At 42.9% G+C, this 24,642-nt stretch overlaps 1 protein-coding gene across 4 annotated transcripts in view; it reads right to left on the reverse strand.

Annotated features, from left to right (window-relative positions):
• vwa5b2 (von Willebrand factor A domain containing 5B2) overlaps positions 1-24,008 on the reverse strand; it is a 132,021-nt gene extending 108,013 nt beyond the window's left edge. For 3 of the 4 annotated variants that reach the window (XM_063045569.1, XM_063045568.1, XM_063045566.1), the window contains exon 1: positions 23,804-24,008. The gene's annotated coding sequence lies outside the window, so the exon portion shown is untranslated. Of the gene's footprint in view, positions 1-563; positions 686-23,803 lie in introns of those variants that run through there. The other variant, XM_063045567.1, reaches the window with a different exon arrangement.
• Between the last annotated feature and the right edge of the window lie 634 nt (positions 24,009-24,642).

Below are 24,642 nucleotides of genomic sequence, written 5' to 3' on the forward strand. Positions count from 1 at the left end.
GGTAGCATGGTCTTTAGTATGATAGTGCAGTGATCAAAATGGGGAATTGTATGTAACAACAGAATAGATAAATTGAACTTTACATTTCTTTTAAACATTGGAGAAAACGGTTGAGACTTTAAAATGCTTCCTTGTACAAGAGAAAAATCACAATGGCTTTAAAATTAAGTGACATCTTATTAATTACTATTTTGTATTATTGGAGTCATTCTTTTACAATTGCTGATGTAATATTTCACTGCCGTACTTCCCACAGACTCTTGCTAGTTTTTGCTGGTTGAAATGTTAAATTGTTTCTCCATTAACCTTTAGTTTTGAAATAGGACACTTCAGAGATTCAGCCACTTCAAATCTAGGTTATAGTGTATAGAATGATAAATAGAGATATTCCCAAATTTCAATCACAGAATGATATCTGGAGAGGAACTGTGTTGTTTACTTGTCTGTCAGTAATTAACAATAGCACCAACACTTAATTTCATTTGACAGATAAATCTGCACAACCACTGTTATGCATTCTCATTTTGTTTCTTTAATAAACACATTTCAGTTTTGAACTTAACCTAGATGGTGCATTCTGTATCCTCTGGATTATCCTGGGAGGTCAGGTGTAACAGAAGCTCTTCTCCCTAGCCTTGCTGGTGATTGGGTAACACACTGATTGAGTCAAAGAGACCAGAAAATCTGCAGATTCTGGAAATCCAAGCAACACACCCAAAATGCTGGAGGAAATCCTCAGGCCAGACAGCACCTACGGAAAAGAGTAAACAGTCGTTGTTTCAGGCTGAGACCCTTCATCAAGACTGGGGAAAAAAAAGATGAGAAGTCAGACCAATAAGGCGGGGGGAGGGGAAGAAGAAGTACAAGGTGGTAGGTGATAGGTGAAACTGGGAGAGGGGGAGGGGTGAAGTAAAGAGCTGGGAAGTTGATTGGTGAAAGAGATACAGGGCTGGAGAAGGGGGAATCTGATAGGAGAGGACAGAAGGCCTTGGAAGAAAGGGAAGGAGGAGCACCAGAGGGAGGTAATGGGCAGGTCAGGAGATAAGGTGAGAAAGGGAAAAGGGAATGGAGAATAGTGAAGGAGATGGATGGGGGATGGGGGGGACAATTACCGAAAGTTTGAGAAATCAATGTTCATGCCATCAGGTTGGAGGCTACCCAGACAGAATATAAGGTGTTGCTCCTCCGACCTGAGGGTGGCCACATCGTGGCAGTAGAGGAGGCCATGGACTGACATGTGGATTGGTTTACTGACATTCTGATTGAGTTTAAGATCTCTGACTCAGACTGAATGAATGGAAGGTAATATGTTGATATATTTTCAGCACCCACACCCCAAGGTCATCATAGCCATGGAGCTTTCAAAAGCCATCTCTTCCTGCTGCACATTAAACTGAGAGGGATCTAGACTAGCCCAGTAGAATAATCTATTCACATCTTCTAAAGTGAAATCTGAGCAGGTCTGTTTCTAAAAGAAATGGGTAGATTGGTTAATTATTGTCACATGTAGTGAGGTACAGTGTAAAACTTTGTTCTGCAGGCTGATTATTTCATTACGACAGTACATGAGGCAGTACAAGGGAAAACAAATCAGAATGCAGAATAAAGTGTTGCACTAACAGAGAAAGTGCATTGCAAGCAAACAATAAGAAGCAAGATCATAACCAGGTAGATTATGAGGCCAAGAGTCCATCTTACTGTTCAATGGTCCTATAATAGTGGGACAGGAGCTGTCCTTGAGCATGGATATGTGCTGGAAGACTTCTGTATCTTCTATTCGATGAGAGGGAGGAGAGAGAATTGTTTGATGCTTTACAGAGGCAGTGAGAAGTGCAGACAGTGTCCATAGAGGGGATGCTGGTTTCTGTGATGTGCTGAGATGTGTCCAAAGCACTCTACAGGTTTTTTTGTGGTTTTTAGTTGCCATACCAAGCCATAATGCATCTGGATAAGATGCTTTCTGCGGTGCATCAATTAATGTTAGTGAAATTCAAAGGGAGCATGTCAAATTTCTTTAGCCTCCTGAGGATGTAGAGGTGCTGCTGAGATTCCTGACCATGTTGTCTTTGTAATTGGACCAGGACATACTATTGGTGATGTTTATCGTACTTCTTATGCTACCCCTACCTTCTTATTCTGGCTTCTTCCCCCTTCCTTTCCAGTCCTGATGAAAGATTTCAGCCTGAAACGATGACTGTTTATTCATTTCCACAGATGCTGCCTGACCTGCTGAGTTCCTCTAACATTTTATGTGTGTTATTCGGGATTTCCAGTATCTTCGGAAGTCTTGTGTTTGTGAGGTACTCCTTCCTAAGTCTAGAAGTTGGAGATGAGTCTGTTTGGAATTATAATGTAGAAAACTGAGGTGTAATCAATATACAACAGTCTCATCTCTGTGCCTTTACTATCCAGATGCTTCTGAGATGAGCGTAGTACCAGTTGAAAGTGTCTACCATGGACATGTTTCTGCAGTAGGCAAATTGCCGTGGGTCAAGGTTGAAACATAGTTTGAAATCTGCCTAACAGTACATTTGTCTTTGCCTGTCTCGGGCAGTGTAAACGCATGGGAAGAGATAACAAATTCTCTCCATTACTTTCAACTATATGGACATACAGGCAGACAAATTAGAAGCAGATTTAACCCCTTTATTCCTCAGGCATCCACCCTAGTTACACTAGGGCTGGTCTAATTTCCATCTCATTACTTTATTCCTTTTTATCCATCATAACTTTTTAATACCATAGTCATCAAGAGTCTACCTACCACTCTCTTAAATACTCAAAGACACCACTTCCACCATACTTTAAGGAAGAGAGATCCAAAGTCTCAGGACAAAATATTTTGCTTCATCCATGACTTTTCCAGCAGCCCAGTTGAGCCAGGAATGGGAGGGGAGGCTACTCATAGGCCTGTGAGTGAGATTCAGAAAAGGAGCAATCATGGGCTTTCGCAGTTTTTCTGGCAGCCTAGTTGAACCAGGAATGAGAGAGGAGGTTACTCACAGGTCCGTGAGTGAGATTTCAAAAGGGAGATCTGTGGATGAGATTTGAAAAAGGAGTGTTCACAGGCATTCAGCTTTTTCCAGCAGCCCAATCAAATTGTGTTTCAATAGCAAGGGCAAATAAAAATAAGGCAGGGACAAGTGGAGCGCCCACTGTGTGAGTGGACCAGTGTTGGAGTGGACAGGCTTCGGCTCATCAGGCTTGGGCAAGATAAGTACCTGGTAAATTTCTTCTTCTTCTTCACGCTTCCTCTGTTAGTACACATTTACTGCAGTGAGGATGGCTCAAGGGGCTGTGTTGTGTTCTTTGTGTGCCATGTGGGAATTCTGGGAGACTTCCAGCATCCTAGATAACCACATCTGCACCAGGTGCACCGAGATTCAGCTCCTCAGAGAACGTGTTAGGGAATTGAAGCTGCGGCTTAGTGACCTTCGGCTCCTACAGGAAACTGAGAAGGTGACAGATAGGAGCTACAGGGCGGTGGTCACCCCCAAGTTGCAGGAGGCAGGTACCTGGGTGACTGTCAGGAGAGGGAAAGGAAATGGGCAGCCAGTGCAGAGTACTCCTGTGGCCATTCCCCTCAATCATAAGTATACCGCTTTGGACAGTGTGGGGTTGGATGACCTACGAGGGAGAAGTCGCAGCAGTCGGCTTCTGGTGCTGCAGCTCAGAAGGGAAGGGGGTGTGGGGGGAGAAGAGGACTGCAGTAGTAATAGGAGATTCCATAGTCAGAGGAACAGACAGGAGATTCTGTGGATGTGATAGTCACCCCTATAGTACAATCCCTCTCAGGTGCCAGGGTCAAGGGCATCTCAGATCAGGTCCACAACATTCTAAAGTGAAGGTGAGCAGCCAGAAACCCTGGTACACATTGCCACCAATGACATAGGTAGGAAAAGGGAGGAGGTTCTAAGGAGTGAATTTCGGGATCTAGGTAGAAAGCTGAAAAGCAGGACCACCAGGATAGCAGTCTCTGGATTGCTGCCTGTGCCACGCGGCAGTGAAGGTAAGAATAGTATGATTTGGCAAATGAATGTGTGATTGAGGAAATGGATCAAGGCCAGTGTTTCAGATTTCTGGACCATTGGAATCTCTTATGAACCTGAGGGGGACCAGTATCCTCGAGGGCGGATTGGCTTAAACTGTTGGGAAGGATTTAACTAAATTGGCAGGAGGATGAGAAACGGAGTGATAGGGCAGTTGGTATACAAGCAGAGACAGTGCGTAGTGAGACTGTCAGGAAGGACGGGCAGATGACAGAGCAAAAGTCAGTGAAATGAACTGCAGTGCACAGGACTGAAGCTGTGATATTGGAATGCACACTGTATACGAAATAATGTAGCTGATCTTGTGCATCTGGAAATCGGCAGGTATGACATTTTGGGCATCACTGAGTCATTGCTGAAAGGATACTAAAATGTATCGAAAGGACAGGCAGGTAGGCAGAAGGTATGGCATGGCTCTATTGGTAAAAAATGAAGTCAAAACCTTAGAATCCTGTTGAAAATTTTCTTTGTAACCAAACAGTACCAAATTACATGCAGCTAGTTGACAACCTGAATCAAGTATACAAAACCATGAAGTGCAACATGTCACTAAAGATTCATTTTCTGCATTCTTATTTAGACTTTTTCCCTGCAAATCTTGATGAGCATGTTGAAAGGTTTCACCAGGACATTGTGATTACGGTGAAACAGTGGCAGGGCAACTGGAATCCATCAGTGCTGGCTGATTATTGTTGGACACTAAACAGAGGAGCCTCAGCTACTGAGAACAAATGAAAATCTTCAACAAAACATTTTTAGCTTAGTTGAACGATTGCAAAGCATCAGCACCATTATGCAATTAAACACATTATATTCAATAAAAGTGAATATTTTGTTTCTCCAAATTCCTAGGTGATACAAATAGTCTGAAATCACATTTGTGCTCAGCTTCAAGTGGTCTATAATAAACAAAAAAAATTCAGAGGAAGCAACACTTCCAAAAAAATTTGTTGTCCATTCCAGTGAAATTGGCCCAGATAGTGACCAGTAGACATACAAAACCCAATGGAGATAACACCAAGGAAAGAAAACAATGTGTCTCTATCTGGCTGCTCCACCTTCAGTCCAATACAATACAGCTACAGAGACATCTGTGAGGGCTCTTTATAAAAGCACTCTAATCAGTTCCAATCCACTGGTCTTTCTCAATATTTCACTTTTTTTGTGTTTGTTGTATTTATTCATTCACAAGATGTGGGTATCAACCTTGTCTTCATCCCTCATTGCCTGAGCTGAGGAGAGAGATTAAAGTCAATCATATTGGTGGGTCTACGTCATGAGTGTACGCCAATCATGATAAAGCCAGAAAACCTCCTTCCTCACAGATGATTTATGAACAACGTGGGTTACATGAGTTGATGGTTTCATAACTTTTTCTTTAAACTACTAATGCATTTAGTGACATGAATTAGAATTCCCCAACTGTCATATTTGATCAATTTCTTGAGCAAAGGTAGTGTACAATGCTTAACAGAGGTAGCCCATCTGTACTGGGCTGCAATCATCGCTGCTCTTCTGTATGCTTCTGACAATGGGCACTTCAAAGAGCTGGAGTTATACCAACGATATCGTCTCCACAGAATCTTCCAAGTTCACTTTCAGCTAATGAAGTGAGGGTAGGACAGATCATGAATACTAGAACCAATCAGGAATAAAAGAAAAAGTATGTACCTGCAGTTGGAGAAAGTATGGAAGGTCCCCAATAAATACATTGCTTCAGTATTTACCATTGAGAGGGACCTTGCCAAATGTGAAGTCGGCACAGTGTGCTGAGAAACGTCAAGGTTAAGAAAGAGGATGTGTTGGAACTTTTGAAAAACTTTAGGACAGGTAAAACTCAGGGCCAGACGGGATATACACCAGATACTATGGGAAGTGAGGATAGAGATTGCGGTGCCATTGGCAACGATCTTCACATCCTCCTTGTCACAGGAGTAGTACTAGAGGATTAGAGAGTGGCAAATATTATTCTTCTGTTCAAGAAAGGTAACAGAGATAATCCTGGGAATTGTGGACCAGTGAGTCTTACCTTTGCGGTGGGCAAACTGTTGGAGCAGATTCTTAGAGAGAGGATTTACGAGCATTTGGAGAAGCAATAGGGATAGTCAGCCTGGCTCTGTGAGGGGCAGATTGCATCTCATGAGCCTGACTGATTTTTTTTTTTTTTAAGAGGAAGTGATGAAACAAATTGATGACAGCAGAGTGGTGAATGTTAGGTACAGCATCTGGGTATTAGATAGGCATTCATCAAGTTTCCCCATGGTATGCTCATTCATAAAGTCAGGAGACATGGAATCCATGTAAACTTTGCTGTGTGGATTTGAGTTTATTACTCACAGAAGGCAAAGGGTGGTAGTAGATGGATTGTATTCTGTCTGGAAATCTGTGCCTGGTAGTGTTGTGCAGGGATCTGTTCTGGGAACCCTGATCTGTGTGTTTTTTTACATATGACCTTGATGAGGAAGTGGATAGGTAGGTTAGCAAGTTTGCAGGTTTCATGAAGGTTGGTGGTGTAAAAGGTTGTCATAGGTTACAATGGGTCATTGACAGGATTGCAGAGCAGGTTTGACAAGTGGCAGATACGGTTCAAGCCAGAACAATGTGAAGTGATTGGCTTTGGAAGGCCAAACTTGAAAGCAGGGTGCAAGGTTAATGGCAGGATTCCTACCCGTGTAGGAACAGAGAGGTCTTGGCGTCCACATTCTCAGATCCCTCAAAGTTGTCACGCTGGTTGATAGGGTGGTTAAGGAGACATATGGTGTGCTGGCCTTCAATAGTTGCAGGACTGACTTCAAACACCATGAGGTAATATTGCAGTTCTATAAAACCCCGATTAGACCACACCTGGAGTATTGTGTTCATTTCTGGTTGCATATTTATAGGAAGGGTGTGGATGTTTCAGAGAGGGTATGGAAGAAGCTAACCAGCATGCTGCCTGGATTAGAGAACATGTCTCATGAAGAAAGGGTGGGTGAGCTAGAGGAAAAGAAGGTGATGGAAGATTTGATAGAAGTGCATAAATTGATCAGGGACAACGATAAAGTGGACAGCCTGTACCTTTTTCCTGGGTAACAATGGCTAATATGAGAAGACAGAAAATTAAAGTGAACAGCAGAAACTATCAGGGGGATGTCAGAGGTAAGTTTTTTTTTAACACAGAGAGTAATAAGTACCTGAAACACATCACTGGGGGTGTTGGTAGACGCAGATATATTAGGAACTCTTAAGACAGGCTCATGGATGAAAGACAAATTGAGTGCTATGTGGGAGGGAAGGGTTCAATTTATCTTGGAGTAGGATAAAAGGTCAGCACAACACCATGGGCTGAATGGCCTGTACTGTGCTGTACTGGTCTATGTTCGATGTTTTAATGCCAGCATCCAAAACAAACAACCTCCCCAACTGTAGGACCCTGATTACACTCCATCGGTTCGCTTGAGTAAGCCACAGCATTTCCCACAAACTTCTAAACAGATACTCCATTCAACACTCTGCCAAGGGATGGGAAGAAGGCAGGCAAAGAGATGTTCTCAAAGCCTCCTTGAAGAGATTCAGAATCTCAATCTTGGAAATGCTGGCCCATGAATGTTCAAAGTGAAGAATAGGTGTTCTAACTGACATTAAGAACCTGGTCCCCATTTGTCAGGAGCACAGAGAAGCCCAATATAAGTGGAGAAAGAATCTCACTAATTACCTGCCAGTCCACCCCATAAAATACATTTCACCCCACATGTGACAGAATCAATGCTTCCCATATTGGTCCCATTAATCACCTCAGCACCAACATTTTGGTAGGACTAATCAAAATAGGACATACATGGTAAATAGTAGGGCATTGAATAAGGCAGTAGAACAGAGGGATCTAGGAATAATGGTGCATAGTTCCCTGAAGGTGGAATCTCATGTGGATAGGGTGGTGAAGAAAGCTTTTGGTTTGCTGGCCTTTATAAATCAGAGCATTGAGTATAGGAGTTGGGATGTAATGTTGAAATTGTACAAGGCATTGGTAAGGCCAAATTTGGAGTACTGTGTACAGTTCTGGTCACTGAATTATAGGAAAGATGTCAACAAAATTGAGAGTGTACAGAGAAGATTTACTAGAATGTTACCGGGGTTTCATCTCCTAAGTTACAGAGAAAGGTTGAACAAGTTGGGTCTTTATTCTTTGGAGCGTAGAAGGTTGAGGGGGGACTTGATAGAGGTATTTAAAATTATGAGGGGGGGTAGATAGAGTTGACATGGATAGGCTTTTTCCATTGAGAATGGGGGAGATTCAAACAAGAGGACATGAGTTGAGAGTTAAAGGGCAAAAGTTTAGGGGTAACATGAGGGGGAACTTCTTTACTCAGAGAGTGGTAGCTGTGTGGAACGAGCTTCCAGCAGAAGTGGTTGAGGCAGATTCGATGTTGTCATTTAAAGTTAAATTGGATAGCTATAAGGACAGGAATGGAATGGAGCGTTATGGGATGAGTGCAGGTCAGTGGGACTAGGTGAGAGTAAGTGTTTGGCACGGACTAGAAGGGCCGAGATGGCCTGTTTCCGTGCTGTAATTGTTATATGGTTATAACTGGGATGAGAACAAGTCATTTTCAATCAGAAGAGCTACCTGAGAAATAAGATCAAAGCACTGCATATATCTATAATGTGAGACTAGAGGAAAAGAAGATTTAAAAGGAACAGGAGAAAAGTAATTTACAGGTATTAGGAGGAAACAGCTCAAAATAGCCACAAAAATTGGCTTGCCCCAGAAACATTAAAAACTGCAGATTTTTCTCATGGTATGATTATAACTCATTTTTTTTTTACAAGTTTAGGGCAGCATTTCTTTAGTACTTCAGAAAATCCTCAACATTTTCTGAAAGTAATTTGAATTTATATTAAACACATAGCCTGAAAAGTGGCTTAGAGTAAGAACCTGCAGATCTTACGTGCAGTCTTTACCCATGATGGCAGAAAAATCTAAAATAGGTTTCAACTTCAATGAGTGACAGGAACAAATTTAGATAAGTTCTGATTTGAAATGTTAATTCTGTTTTTCCTCTCCCCTGAATGTTCCCTAATCTGCTAAATGTTTAGTAAAGTAGTAAATATTTTAATATTGTCATATGTACATAAATATAGTGAAAATTTTGTCTTGCATACCATTCATACAGATAAATTCATTACAACAGCATTGTGTTAGTATAAGGTAAAATAACGGTGAGGAATAACTGTGAGGAGTGTCTGTGTTCTTGTACCTGATTCTAGCTCCATAATCAAGTTTGTAGACGACACCACGGTAGTTGGCCTGATCAGAGGGGATGACGAGACGGTTTACAGGGACGAGGTCCAGCACCTGGCAGCGTGGTGTGCCGAAAACAACCTGGCCCTTAACAGCCAGAAGACCAAGGAGACCATTGTGGACTTCAGGCATGCTAGGAGCCACGCTCATGTCCCCATCTACATCAATGATCTGTAGTGGAGCGTGTATTAAGCTTCAAATTCCTTGGTGTCCACATTTCCAAGGATCTCACCTGGTCCCTGAACTCCTCCATCCTGATCAAAAAGGTGCAACAGCACCTTTATTTCCTGTGGAGCATCAAGAAAGCTCACCTCTGTCCCAGGATACTGACGGACTTTTACCGCTGTACCTTTGAGAGCATACTCATTAACTGCATCTCAATGCAGTATGGCAATTGTCCTGTATCGGACCGCAAAGCACTCCAGCATGTGGTGAAAACTGCCCAGCGGATTATCAGCACCCAATTGCCCACCATTAAGAACATCTACCATAAACGCTGCCTGGGCAGGGCGAAAAGCATTATCAAGGATGCATCTCACCCTAACCATGGACTTTTTACTCTCCTCCCGTCCGGTAGGTGCTACAGGAGCCTCCGCTCCCGCACCAGCAGGCACAGGAAGAGCTTTTTCCCTAAGGCTGTGACCCTGCTGAACCTCACATCACAGTGCTAAGCAGTATTGCACCCATATTGTACTGTCTCAGTACTTTTATATTTGTGTGCTGTAGCACTTACTTTTTATTCGCAGTTATTTTGTAAATAACACTATCCTTTGCATTTCTGGTGAGATGCTAAATGCATTTCATTGGCTTTGTATCTGTACCCGGCACAATGACAGTAAATTGAATCTAATCTAATCTAAAGTGTTATAGTTACAGAGAATGGGCAGTGTAGATAAACAATAAGGTGCAAGTTATTAAATACATTGTGAAGTTAGGAGTACATCTTTATGTACCTAGGCTATTCAATAGAATTTTAATAGCTGTTGTTGAGGCTCCTGGTATGCTTTCAGGCTTTTGATTCATTTACCCATTGGAAGGAGGGTGAGGAGAAGAGAGAACGTCTGGGGTGCATGAAGTATTTGGTTACACTAGCTGTTTTACTTGGGCCAGGAGTTCCCAATCTGGGATTCACAGACCCCTTGGTTAATGGTAGGGATCCATGGCATAAAAAAAATTCGGAACCCATGACTTGGGCAGTGGGAAGAGTAAACAGAGTCCATGGAGGGGAGGCTAGATCCCATGATATGCTGGGCTATGTCTACAAGTCTGCAGTTTCTCACAGTCACAGGCAGAGCAGTTGCCATACCAAACGGTTCTGCAGCTGGATTGGATGGTTTCTACGGTGGACTGATAAAATTTGGTGAGCCTCAAAGTAGACATGCCATATTTCTTCAGCGTCCTGAGGAAATAGAGGCGCTGATGAGCTGCCTTGGCCATGGCATCAATGTGGTTGGGGTAGCTCAGTAATATTCCCCCCAAAGGACTTTAAGCTCTCAATGCTCAGCACCATTGATGTAGGCTGAAACCTGTGTACTGCCTGCCTTCCTGAAGTCAATAACCAGCTCGCTGTTTTTTTTTTCTTTTTTTGCTGATTTTTGAGGGAGAAGATCCAGCTTCAAAGGAAGGTGTCGTGTCCCAAGTCTTGGAGTTTGGGGATGAGTTTGCTTGGAATTATAGTATTAAAGGCAGAGTTCTAGGCAATAAATAATAATCTAATGTAGTTGTCTTTACTGTTCAGATGCTCCAAAGAGGAGTCTAGACCCAGAGAGACAACATCTGGAATAGACCTGTTTTGGTACTGTTAATTGTAGTGGATTGAGGCTGTCTGGGAGGTTGAAGTTAGTGTCTGCTATGACCAGCGTCTCAAAATACTTCATGATGGTGGATGTCAGAGCCAACAGGTGGTAGTCAATAAGGGACGTTACATTGTTTTTCCTTGGGTACCAGGATGATGGTCACCTTCTGAAAACAGCTGTAAGCCTTACATTGAAGCAGATTGTCTGCAAATAACTCCACCAGCTGATCTTTGTTTTAGCTTCAGATTTCCAATATCCTCAGTTCTTCTCAACAACATCAAATTGTTTGCTCCACTGGTGATAAAAAGGTACAACTGTACACACTTCTGTTAGGTACTGACTTCCTGTTACTGTGCATACCTCACACCAGATTTCTAATACTCCACTAAAAGGTTGATTTACATCCACCATCTGTTGCTTGATCATGAGTTCTCTCTTTTATCAAACTGAATAAAGTGCAAACACCTGATATCTCCACCAGGCTAAGTAAACCATTGCTAATTTGAGCCTGTCATTGTGCATAATTGAAGTTATATGAAAGGTCATCCGTGATTACTATTCAGTTAGTTGCCTAGCCCCGAGGATAGCAGGTAACATCAGCACACCAGGCACAGTTAATCTCTTTTTTTTTTTCCAGCCCTCATTTTTAAAAGATGAGTTAACAGTTGTAGACATACAGCTGATCCAACTGAATTTCAAATGGTCTATTTAAAATCATGAGGGAAGCAAACCATAAAGAGGGCATCTGTTCGTTAAATTAATGTGAAAACACCTTTTATATGACACATTTTAAATTTGTTTCACTTTAACCTTCCAGGTTTTTTCTAAATAGTAGGTTTTGTAGTAGAAAAGTTTAAGAGAAATTTGGATAGGTACATGGATGGAAGAGGTATAAAGGGCTATGGTCCAGGTGCTGGTCGATGGGACCAGGCAAATTAATAGTTCGGATGGACTAGATGAACCAAAGGACTTGCTTTGGTGCTGCAGTATTCCAGGACTGTGACTCTAGATGCTCTTTGAACATAAAGATTTAACACAAACTGCTCTCATTTTAACAGCCTTTGAGTCAGAACATTACAAATGGACGTGAATCAAGGATGAGCAAACTTTAAAATGTTCTTCAGTGACAACATAATCTCTTCAGTAACTAGGAAATGCAAAGAGAAAAAAATATACAATAGAGTCAAATTTGTTGCACATACTCGTTTTCCTTTGTTCAAACCAAAATGAAAATCTCAAGCAACATACATCAAAGTTGCTGGTGAACGCAGCAGGCCAAGCAGCATCTATAGGAAGAGGCGCAGTCGACGTTTCAGGCCGAGACCCTTCGTCAGGACTAACTGAAGGAAGAGTGAGTCAGTTAGACCTGACGAAGGGTCTCGGCCTGAAACGTCGACTGCGCCTCTTCCTATAGATGCTGCTTGGCCTGCTGCGTTCACCAGCAACTTTGATGTATGTTGCTTGAATTTCCAGCATCTGCAGAATTCCTGTTGTTTGCGTTGAAAATCTCAAATTGCATTGGGGTAGGGCGGCAGATGGGCAAATCAGTGCACACAGTCGAATTAAACAGCTTCACTTTCCAAGCCTCTGGAAAATCAGCAGCACCTCAAATTGGAGACAGTCACATCTCCAGACACAGTTGAGTAAATGTCCATGCTCAGGATGCAGCCCTCTCAGGGTCTTAAGAGCTGGCAGATTACACCAAAAATGTAGCCTTCTTAGGGGACAAGTTATAAAGTTTATCGTCAAGAGTTTTACTGACTGCCAAATTTCACTGCATCTTTGCGCTCTTTGCTGTCTTAGTGACCGCCAAAAACATCTATCAATTTCTACCATGAGCACATTATGGAAGTGACGTACTTTATGATGCAATGCACTGCACTGGCTAAGCGTGAATAATTACAGGGGCTACACAAGGATTTACAAATTATTATTTTAGACCATAACCATGACACCATAAGACATTGAAGCAGAATTAAGCTATTCTGTCCATCGTGTCTGCTCTGCCATTTGAAGATTGTTGATCTATTTCCCTCTCAACCCCATTCCCCTGATTTCATGCCCAGACCAATCAAGAATCCTGCTTGTTATTTCCTTAAAAAATTCTGATGCATTGTCAGGCAAGATTTTCCCCTAAGGAAACAGACTTTGGCCTGTTTTTTCATGTACCTCCAACATCTTTTTCCAACCACTGAGGTCGGGCTGACAGGTCTATGACTTCCTTTCTTCTGCCTCCCAGCCTTCTTGAAGGGTGGAGTAACATGTACAGTTTTGCAGTCTTCTGGAACTCTGCCAAAATCTCGTGATTCCTGAAGGGTTATTACAACTGCTTCCACAATCTAGTCCTGCTTGGTGGCGCAATAATCTCAGCGCCAGACTCCGGAGCGAAGGTTCCCGAGTTCGAATCCAAGTCCGGTTGGACGTCGAGCTAGCAACTCGGCCTCGTAAAAGCAAGAATAGCTTGCCACGGAAACACCGTCATGACGGTGCCCCAATAACTCCACTATCAAGTTAAGGGCTATTCTTCTTCTTCTTCTTCTCCACAATCTCTACAGTGACCTCTTTCAAAACCATCGGGTGTAGACCATCTGATCCAGGTGACTTATCTACCTCCAGACCTTTCAACTTCCCAAGCACCTGCTCCCTAGTAATAGCAACTGCACTCATTTCCCTTGACACTCTAGAACTTCCAACTTCCACGGAGAAGCCTGATCCAAAAAACTTATTCATTTTGTCCACCATTTCTTTGATCCCCAATACTACCTCCCCAGTCCATCTTCCAGTGGTCCAAAATCTTCTCTTGACTCTCTCTTATTCTTTATATATCTGAAAAAAACTTTTGGTATCCTCTTTGATGCTCTTGGCTAGTTAACTTGATATTTCATCTTTTCGTTCCTTATGATTTGTTAATTGCCCTGACCGATCAGGAAACGATCAACTTCCGCCTTAAATACACCCATGGATTTGGCTTCCACCATAATCTGTGGCACAGCATTCTACAGATTTACCATTCTCTGGCTAAAAAAATTCCTCCTTACCTCCATTCTAAAAGGTTGCCCCTCTATTTTGAGGCTGTGCCCTCTAGTTCTGGATACCCTCACCATAGGAAACATCCTCTTCACATCCACCCTATCTAGTCCTTTCAACATTCTGTAGGTTTCAATGAGATCCCCCTGCATTCTTCTAAATTCCAGTGCGTACAGTGAAGCTGCGAAACGCTTCTCATGTGTTAAACCTTGCATTCCCGGAATCAGCCTCATGAACCTCCCCTGAACCAATGACAACACATCCTTTCTGAGATACGGAGCCCAAAACTGTTGACAATACTCCAAGTGTGGCCTGACGAGTGTCTTACAAATGCTCAGCTTTATCTCCTTGCTTTTATCTTCTAATCCCCCTGAAATAAATGCCAGCATTGCATTTGCCTTCTTTACTACACACTCAAACTGTAAATTAACCTCCTGGGAGGCTTGCACAAGGACTCCTAAGTCTCTCTGCACATCTGATGTTTGAAACTTCTTCCCATTTAGATAATAGTCTGCACTATTGTTCCTTTTATCAAAATGCATTATCGTATATTTTCCAACACTGTATTCCATCTGCCAATTTTTTGTCCGTTCTCCCAATCTGTCAAAGTCCTGCTGCAATTGCTTGCTTCCTCAGCACTACCTACCCCTTCAGCAATCTTTGTATCATCCATAAACTTTGCCACACAGCCATCAATTCCATTATCCAAATGATTGAAAAACAATGTGCAAAGTAGCAGTTCCAATACCGACCCCTGAGGAACACCACTAGTCACTGGCAGCCAACCAGAAAAGGCCCCTTTTATTCCCACTCACTGCCTCCTGCCAGTCAGCCATTCCTCTATCCATGCCAGTATCTTTCCTGCGACACCATAGGATTTTATCTTGTTAAGCAACCTCATGTGCAGCACCTTATCAAATGCCTTCTGAAAATCCAAGTAAATGACATCCACTGCCTCTCCTCTGTCCACCCTGCTTGTTACTTCCTCGAAGAACTCTAACAGGTCTGTCAGACAAGATTTCCCTTTACAGAAACCATGCTGACTTTGACTTATTTTATCATTAGTCTCCTAGTACCTCAAAACCTCATCCTTAAAAATAGACTCCAACACTTTCCCAACCACTGAGGTTAGGCCAACTTTTGCCTTCCTCCCTTCTTAAAGAGTGGAGTGACAGTTTCAATCTTCCATTCCTCCAGGACCATGCCAGCATCAAGTGATTCTTGAAAGAACATAACCATTGCATCCATTATCTCTTCAGCAACCTCTCTCAGGACTCTGGAGTGTAGCCCATCTGGTCCAGATGATTTATTCACCTTAGGACCTTTGAGTTTGCCTAACACTTTTCCCTTTGTAATAGCAACGGCACTCACTCCTGTTCCCTGACACTCACAGACCTCTGCAACACTGCTAGTGTATTCCACAGTGAAGACAGATGCAAAGTATCCATTAATTTCATCTGCCATTTCTTTGTCTCCCATTTCCTGGACCTGTTGGAATGCACCCTCAGGTTTTGAATGAGTAGCTGAAGAGATTGCGAAGGCATTAACGATGATCTTTCAAGAATCGATAGATACTGGCATTGTAACAGATGACTGGAAAATTAAAAATGTTACTCCACTATTTAAGAAGGGTGGGAGGCAGCAGAAAGGAAACTATAGACCTGTTAGCTTGACATCAGTGGCTGGAAAGTTGTTGGAATCGATTGTCAGGGATGAGATTACGGAGTACCTGGAGGCACATGACAAGAGGCCAAATAGGCCAAAGCCAGCGTGGTTTCCTGAAAGGAAAATCCTGCCTGACAAACCTATTGCATTTCTTTGAGGAAACTGCATGCAGGGTAGAGAAAGGAGATGCAGTGGATGTGGTGTACTTGGATTTTCAGAAGGCCTTTGACAAGGTGCCACACAGGAGGCTGCTTAGCAAGATAAGAGCCCATGGAATTACAGGGAGGTTATTAGCGTGGGTGGAGCATTGGCCGGTTGGCAGAAAAGTGGGAATAAAGGGATCCTATTCTGGCTGGCTGCCAGTTAGCAGTGGATTTCCACAGGGGTCGGTGTTGGGACCGCTGCTTTCTACAAAGTATGTCAATGATTTGGACTATGGTATTAATGGAAATGTGGCTAAGTTTGCCAATAATACAAAGATAGGTGGAGGAACGGGTAATGTTGAGGAAACAGAGAGCCTGCAGAGAGAGTTGGATAGTTTAGGGGAATGGGCAAATGAAATACAATGCTGGAAAGTGTATGGTCATGCACCTTGGTGGAAGAAATAAATGGGCAGACTATTATTTAGATGGGGGTAGAATTCAAACTGCAGAGGTGCAAAGGGATTTGGGAGTCCTTGTGCAGGATACCCTAAAGGTTAACTTCCAGGTTGAGTCGGTTGTGAAGAAAGCAAATGCAATGTTGGCATTCATCTCTAGAGGTATAGAATATAAGAGCAGGGATGTGATATTGAGGCTCTATAAGGCACTCGTGAGACTATACTTGGAATATTGTGTGCAGTTTTGGGCTCCTTATTTTAGAAAGGATATACTGACATTGGAGAGGTTTCAGAGAAGATTCAATAGAATGATTCCAGGAATGAAAGGGTTACCGTATGAGGAACGTCGGGCAGCTCTTGGGCTGTATTCCCTGGAGTTCAGGAGAATGAGGGGGGATTTCATAGAAACATTAGAATGTTAAAAGGCCTGAACAGATTAGATATGGCAAGGTTATTTCCCATGGTAGGGGATTCCAGGACAAGAGGGCCTGACTTCAGGATTGAAGGATGTCCTTTTAGAACTGAGATGTGGAGAAATTACTTTAGTCAGAGGGTGGTAAATCTGTGGAATTTGTTGTCACGAGCAGCTGTGGAGGCCAAGTCGTTGGGTGTATTTAAGGCAGAGATAGATAGGTTCTTGATTAGCCAGGGTATCAAAGGATATGGGGTGAAAGCAGGGGAGTGGGGATGACGGGAAGAATTGGATCAGCCCATAATTGAATGGCAGAGCACTCAATAGGCCAAATGGCCTACTTCTGCTCCTATATCTTATGGTCTTATAATTCCCTCACCAGCATCATTTTCCAGTGGTCCAGTATCAACTCTTACCTCCTTTTTTTTTTTTAAAAAGGCATCCATAGTCTAGCAAGACCATGGATCTGCGCCTTGAAAGTCTTCACTCTCCAGGTCGCAGGGGCCTGGCAAGGTTGTATGGGAGAGTGGCAGTTGCCCATGCTGCAAGTCTCCCCTCTCCACCGATGTTGTCTAAGGGAAGGGCAAGGGCCGATATAGCTTGGCACCAGTGTCGTCGCAGAGCACTGTGTGGTTAAATACCTTGCTCAAGGACACAACACGCTGCCTCTGCTGGGGCTCGAACTCATGACCATCAGGTCGCTAGTCAAATGCCTTAACCACTTGGCCACGTGCCCACACGCCTCTCTTTTACTCTTTTTATATAACTGAAAAAATTTTTGGTATCCTGCTTTATATTATTGGCTAGTTTGCCCTCATATTTCATCTTTTCCCTTCTTATAGCTTTTTAGTTGCGTTTTGTTGGATTTTAAAATCTCGCGCCTACTCCTCTAACTATGGATCTTTATCTGTTATAATAATGTTAAGTCAAGTATCAAGACTGTTAGCAAATATTTTCAGAGAATTCACTCTCAGATCTACTTATAACAAGGACAATTAGACCTTCTTTTTTCTGTTCTTTGTTATTTCCAATATTGCCGGATAAGTTTTTCTGAGACCTGAGCTGAAAACAGTTTTTAACTTATTGATAAATTAGCTGGCACTGAGCAATAATCAAAACTGGCTAACATGGGAAAAATATCGCCCAGGAATCATGGAAATGCTCCTCTGAAAAAGTTCAAAATGTTCAAAAGGCTCATTTTATTGTCAAAGAGTGCATGTGTAATACAACTCTGATACTTGTCTACTCCAAATAGCCATTAAATACAGAAAGACTGAGTGTTGATGAAAGAAATCAACTTCCCTCCCCCCAACCAGCATAAAAAGAAACGAGGCTCGCAGACCCCAAATTCCACCCTCACCTGCAGCAAAAAACAGCCACAAACAGTCCACACAGTGACCCCTACACATAACAAACCCGATCCCCTCACTCACAGACCCCAAAGTCCACCCTCGCCTGCAGCAAAAAACAGCCCCAATAACAGTCTACAGTGACCCCCTACACATAACAAACCTGATCCCCTCACTCACAGAAAAGAACAGCAACAGTAGCACCAAAGCCCCAACCCCACCAACGCACAAAACATTAACAGATCACTCACCCACCAATTGTTCACAAGAAAGGAAACACTGAAAAACTGAAGGAAACCAATATAAAGTACTGTCCAATAACCACATCAATCTCAGAATATGGGAAACGCCTTTTTGCCTGCATACAAGGAGAGCAGCTGCACGAATTCAGTCCTTCTGTACAGAGTGAGCGCAGACCTGGGTCCAATCGACACCGAACTGGGTCGAATGCACTGAGTTGGGGCCAAACGCGCCAATTCAGGGTCGAATGCACGAATACAGCTGCTGACCATCTCTGTTGGGAGCCATCACTGACCCATCTGTATTCACCTCAATGTTTCCATCTTCCTCTGTGCTTCAAGATGGAGACAGCTTGTGTTCTCAAACCTTTTGCTCCCCCCCCATCTCTAATCTCAACGAGGCAGCTCTCCGGACAGAGCACGGCGATGGATCTTTCCATCCAGATTCAAACTGTCTGTCACAGGTTCCAACAGTTTCCGTAACACAAACAAGACAAAAAGAACAAGCAGAAGGTGTAGAAAAAGTGAAATTATTGGAAAGATTTGCTATCTGAAAGATATCACCCGAGGAATCATTCGCTGACACTATTTTGACCGCCAGATAGAGTGAAGAGAGTTCACTTTTTCATCTGGAATTTTGATGCCTAAATGATCATTTATGTTTTTTATAATACAATGGTATACTTCAAACATAGTTACATGATATTCCTGTATTAATAGATGATTTTAATGTTTAGCTTTTTGCTTACTTTGAAACTTCTATTTTTTGAATGAACTCCTGAATAAAAATTGTCAGTTTTTAAATTTAACATTGAGCATAATCAGGCATTAATCATTGGCTTTGAGAGGATCCATAAGAAACTATTTAGATCATAAGCACAAGGGATTGTGCAGATGTTGGAAATCCAGGGAAAATACTTCTGGAGGAACTCAGCAGTTGAGGTATCTCTGGAGGGGAATAAAGAGTCAGTGTTTCAGGCCAAGGCCCTTCATCAGGACTGGAAAGGAAGGGAATGAAACCAGAATAAGATGAGAAGATGGGAAGGAGTACAAACTGGCAAATAATAGGTAAAATCAGGCAGGGGAAAACTGGGTGGGTGGATGGGAGAGGGGGGTGAGTGAGAAGCTGGGAGGTGTTTATCCCAAAATATAAATAAATGAATAAAGGTGATAGGTTGAAGAGGTAAAAGGGCTGAAGATGAATGAATCTGATAGAAGAGGACAGCAGACAATGCGAAAAGGGAAGGAGGAGGGGCACCAGAAGGAGTTGATGTGCAGGTGAAGAGAAGAGTAGTTGTAAGAGGGAAAAAAGAATGGGGGATGGAAAAGGGGGTGGAGAAATTAGCTGAACTTGGAGAAATTGCTGCCTATGCCTTCATGTTGGAGATTGCCCAGACGGAATATGAGGTGTTGCTCCTCCAACCTGAGAATGGCCTCATTTTGGCAGTAGAGAATGCCGTGGACCAACAGAACGCAATAGGAATGGAAAGTAAAGTTAAAATGAGTGGCTTCTGGGACAGCCCACCTATTGTAGACGATGGAGTGAAGGTGCTTGATGAAGCAATCACCCACTCTACACGAGGTCTCACATGTTCAGAGATGGTTGCACCAAAAGCATCGGATACGATAGATGACCCAGAAAGGCTTGCAAATGAAGTGCTTCCTCACCTGGAAGGGCCACCCTGGATGGTGGTGAGGGGGTAGGTGTTCTGCTTGCAGAGAGTAAAAACTGATTTCTACTATCAGGAAAACAGGATCGCAAATACTACCGAGAGGATCTCCAGGGTCTCCCTCCCCTCATTTGTGACATTTACTAGGAGCGCTGTAGATCAAGGGCCAGAAGCATTGTTCTGGATCCCCACCACCCATCCCACAATCTTTCTGACCCACTACCATCAGGAAGGAGGTACAGGAGCATCAGGACTAGGACAGCCAGACTGGTTAACAGCTTCTTCCCTCAGGCTGTGAGACTAATGAATACCCTGGCACCACCGAGGTCTCGTCACTAGGACAGTCAGCTGTTTACTGTTTTCTTGTGCTGCACACTATATGCATTTGGAATTATATTTTATTAGCATTTATGGTCGTATTTTGTTTTATGTGCTGTCTCCGATATGTGTTTTGTGGGAGCTCCATGGTCTAGAGGAACATTGGTTTGTTTGGTTGTATACATGTACAGTCAGATGACAATAAACTTCAACTTGAACTTAAAGTGCCGGGGGGAAATCAGTGGGGAGGAACAAGTGGACGAGACAGTCATGTAGAGAGCATTGCCTGTGGAAAGCAGAGGATGAGGGGGAGGGACAAATGTGTTTCGTGATACACACAGCAGCATGTGGACGTTCCTTTCTCATTTTTGTTTTAAATGGACTCAGTAACATTTTGCGATTATTTCAATTTTAAACTCGGGGAAACATGACTAGCAGGAGCTTCACAAAGTCTGCAAACTGCAAAGACAAGAGTAGCGAGAACAGAGATCACACAACCATCTGCAAGGTTTATTCTGAGTCAAATACAGAACTTACCTGGAAGTGCATTCGTATTTCCTTACATGAACCTACTGGGACTAAATGGTGGAACCTCTTTACTACTAATACATTGAAAGTACCTGCACAAGACAGCACTAGTTCAAGAAGAGCACTTGTTTTCAGGACAATTAGGGAAGAGAATAAATGTCCATATCATGAATTAAAAGGACATAGTATCCCTGTAATTCAAAATATGGGAATAAAAGCTCTATGTACATTTTGGCACATGTTATCTACAATATAAATTTCTAAAGAAACCAAGGGCAGTGTTAACATCCATAGTGATTAAAAAATGCTACTGCAAAACTCTATATTCAGACATGACAAAGCCAACTAACAGTATGGAAAGTAGTTCTGTTTAATGACGATACAAAAATTCTGGGAGACTCACAGGCTGATGTAACAATACTAAAGACAGAGATACAGTACTTCTTTAAATCCTTGGGTTCCAAATGAAATACTGTGGATATGGGACAGAAAAATGCAACTGGGACCACTCTCTGCACGACTGTCTTGTCTACTTGTTCCTCCCCACTGATTTCCCTCCTGGCACTTTAAGTTCAAGTTGAAGTTGATTGTCATCTAACTGTACATGTATACAACCAAACAAACCAATGTTCCTCTGGACCAAGGAGCTCCCACAAAACATCACGGACAGCACATAAAACAAACTACTACCACAAATAAGTTAATAAAATATAATGCAACTGGAAAATACAGGAAACATTCAAAGTTGTAGAGTGAAGAAAAGTGCTGACAAATATCTTTTTTTTCAATTTCTGTCATTGCCAATTGTATTTAGGAAGTTTTAACTGACTTATACAGTCCATGTCCTTGTACTGTCTTTAATTTATGATTTCTTGCCAGATCTTTACTTGGCTGCAGTAAATTGAACGTTTTTCCTCAGAAAATTATACTGCTGTGTGTTTATCAATGATGAGCCTCCTGCTATGGATGTTAGGTAAATTGGCAACCAGGTTAATGTCCTTGGAGAGCAGAATCTCCTTAAGCAGTCCCTTGGATCAAGGATGACGTCCTTCTGCTGTATCTCTGTGGGTTCTGAGGTGGCCAGCAAGGCCAATATGGGATCTGTAGTCTATCACAGATCGATCAGGAGGTGCCAGTTGAGAGAAGCAGGTGCCCAGTTTGTGAAGTGGTGCATGTTATGCAGGGCGCCTGCATGGATTTGAGGTTCGCAGTTCCATCTTGAGATTCTTCACCTCCACTTTGAGGGGGCATGGACAGCAGATTCCCTAAAGTCAATGGGGGCATTGCATTTCCTGAAGCGGCTTCTGAGCACAAACCTAAATCTGGTCCCATCAACAGTATAACCTTCCCCCCAACAGGTGAAACAATCTCCATTTAGCGGGTCTCCATTAAATAACTGGAGAACGACCACGCAGAGTACTGGGAAGTAAAGGGTTGTACCCCTGCTGAAAGGCAACCTTAGTAATGGGAGGGGGGGTGAAACGAAAGATGATCATCAAGGAAGAAGGCTAATGGAGAGGGAATATGGGTGTTGAACGAGGAGTGAAGGAGCTGCCGCTGGTCTACAACCGAATTTACAAGGAATTTGCAAAGAGAAGCAAAAACGAGCAGATTAACAGTCAGAAGGTGCCAACCGCAAGTGCTGGAATGATTTACTATATGGGCTCAGAGATGAAAAATGGTTATTGTGTGACCAAGAAGCGTACAATGCCCATAAAACAAAATTCACTTCACCAGAGACTGCAGGAAATGGGAGGGAGAGAGCTGGAAAGGACAGGAAGTGGAGTCGTAATGCTTGATGTTGGATTCAGAAATGCGGCCACTCTGAATGCAAATAGAAAACTTGATTCAATAAAAAGTTACATTGTATTTTGTACGTGTCCGGCTAAAATGTTTTATGTTATCTAAACGGTAAAATTATCATCGCATTGTCCGGACGGATGAATAAATCGTACTCTACAGTGATAACATGTATGGTATTGGTCGTCAGAAACAAAGCCATTTGTTTAGAAGTCAAACCATTATATAAAGAAGTTAGACTGTGTTAGGAGCTTAAGAAAATTACATATCCCGCAAAGGTCGGGATATCAATTTACTTAATACTCTGAAGAATGCAACCAACAATTAGAAAATCGCCTTATTGTGACATAAAGGCCGCCCTTCTTCAAGTATATTCATTGGAAGCGTTTCTCATGAAAATATCTGATCAACAAATTGTTTCTCTTTACACTACGACACATGTAAAAGTTATTTATTGCAAAGAGAAGCGAATGTTGGTTCGGCGCTGAATTGAGAATTGTTACGAGTTCTGAACCTAGACTCCGAAACGGTTGGAATTACGAACGGAAACATTGTTGGGCTGTAAACCGGCTTTGCTCGAATCATTGTAAAACTCCACAGCTGAAAGGAGCTCATAAATGTTTTATTTGTCCAGAGCTAACGAAATTAACACCCTACATCTTTAGCAAGGAGAACCGGGACTAATGAATAAAATACACTTTAAAATGTCAAGTCTTTCAAATAAAGGAGTGATATATATAATCACTTAAAAAAGACTGTCTAAGCGACTGGAGGGTTTGGGCTTCAAAGACACTTAACAGAATGATTCTTTATTAAAATAACAATTCTTAATACATTGTCCTTTAACTAGAGAATGCTTTCTTTACCCCGATTTGCGGTCGCAGGGAAAACAGATCAAATCAGTTAAGCCGTAACATCCACTACGTTCAATGTTCCAACTCAAGCCGCCCCCGTTATTACTGCCGCACTTTTCCACCTGCAAAGCTCTAACGGAAAAAGTTACACAAATAACCCATCAGCCCTGCAACCGATTACAAAGATGTCCCAATGTGTCCGAAGGTTGCCAGTTACCTGACTGTTGAGCGCCTCTACATTTGCAGCCTTTCCCAAGAGCTGCCCTGTCGCTCCCGGAGAGTGTGGCGGGATGCTGCTCCCTGTTGCTACCGCCTGCATCCGCCGCCCTGCCTCTGGCTCGCAGCTTCAATCGCGCACATCTGGGGGCAGTCTGCGCCCAACTCAAGGACGTTTCCCAGGATTCTGGCGGCAGAGAGCTAGGTCTCTCTCTGTGGATCGGCACACGAGTGGGAGACGGACTGCCACTAGATACAGCTGGCCTTAAAGCGACACGGCGAGCAAATACAATCCAAGTGCTTTCGGCTGGTGGCACACAGCAGGACCATCCTCACTGCAACTACCCTTCGCCTACCCACCACAAACATCCCCCTAATCTGCCTTCCCTCTCTTCTTCCCCTTCTCCCCGTAGGAAATCAATTTATCTCATCTGCTCCGGAAACTCGCACCACCGACTTGCCGACCCCTCTGAATCACTCCTATCCATTAACTCAACTTTGTTTCTGGTCCTGCAAACTCCAGATTGTCATAAACTTGTAACTCCAGATCAGCACTTTGCAGCTGTCTCAGCACCAGGGAGCAGAAGGCCAGGAGATGGTCCAGGCTGACTTCACTAGTGACTAAAACTTCTGGCTGTAAAGGTAAATGTCAGTGTTCCTGCTCAGGGGTTGTCAAGATTCCCCAGAATAAACCACTCAAAAATCCTCATCAAAATCTTACAGCTTCTGCTGCTTTTCAAATCTTCCTTTTCTCCCAAGTGATTCAAACCAATGTTCCCTCATCCAGTTTTTCCTGTTGTGGTCACTGCCAATTAATCTTCAGCCCTGGCCAGTGGCATC

The sequence above is a fragment of the Mobula hypostoma genome, chromosome 4 (genome assembly GCF_963921235.1).
Source record: "Mobula hypostoma chromosome 4, sMobHyp1.1, whole genome shotgun sequence".
NCBI lineage: Eukaryota > Metazoa > Chordata > Chondrichthyes > Myliobatiformes > Myliobatidae > Mobula > Mobula hypostoma.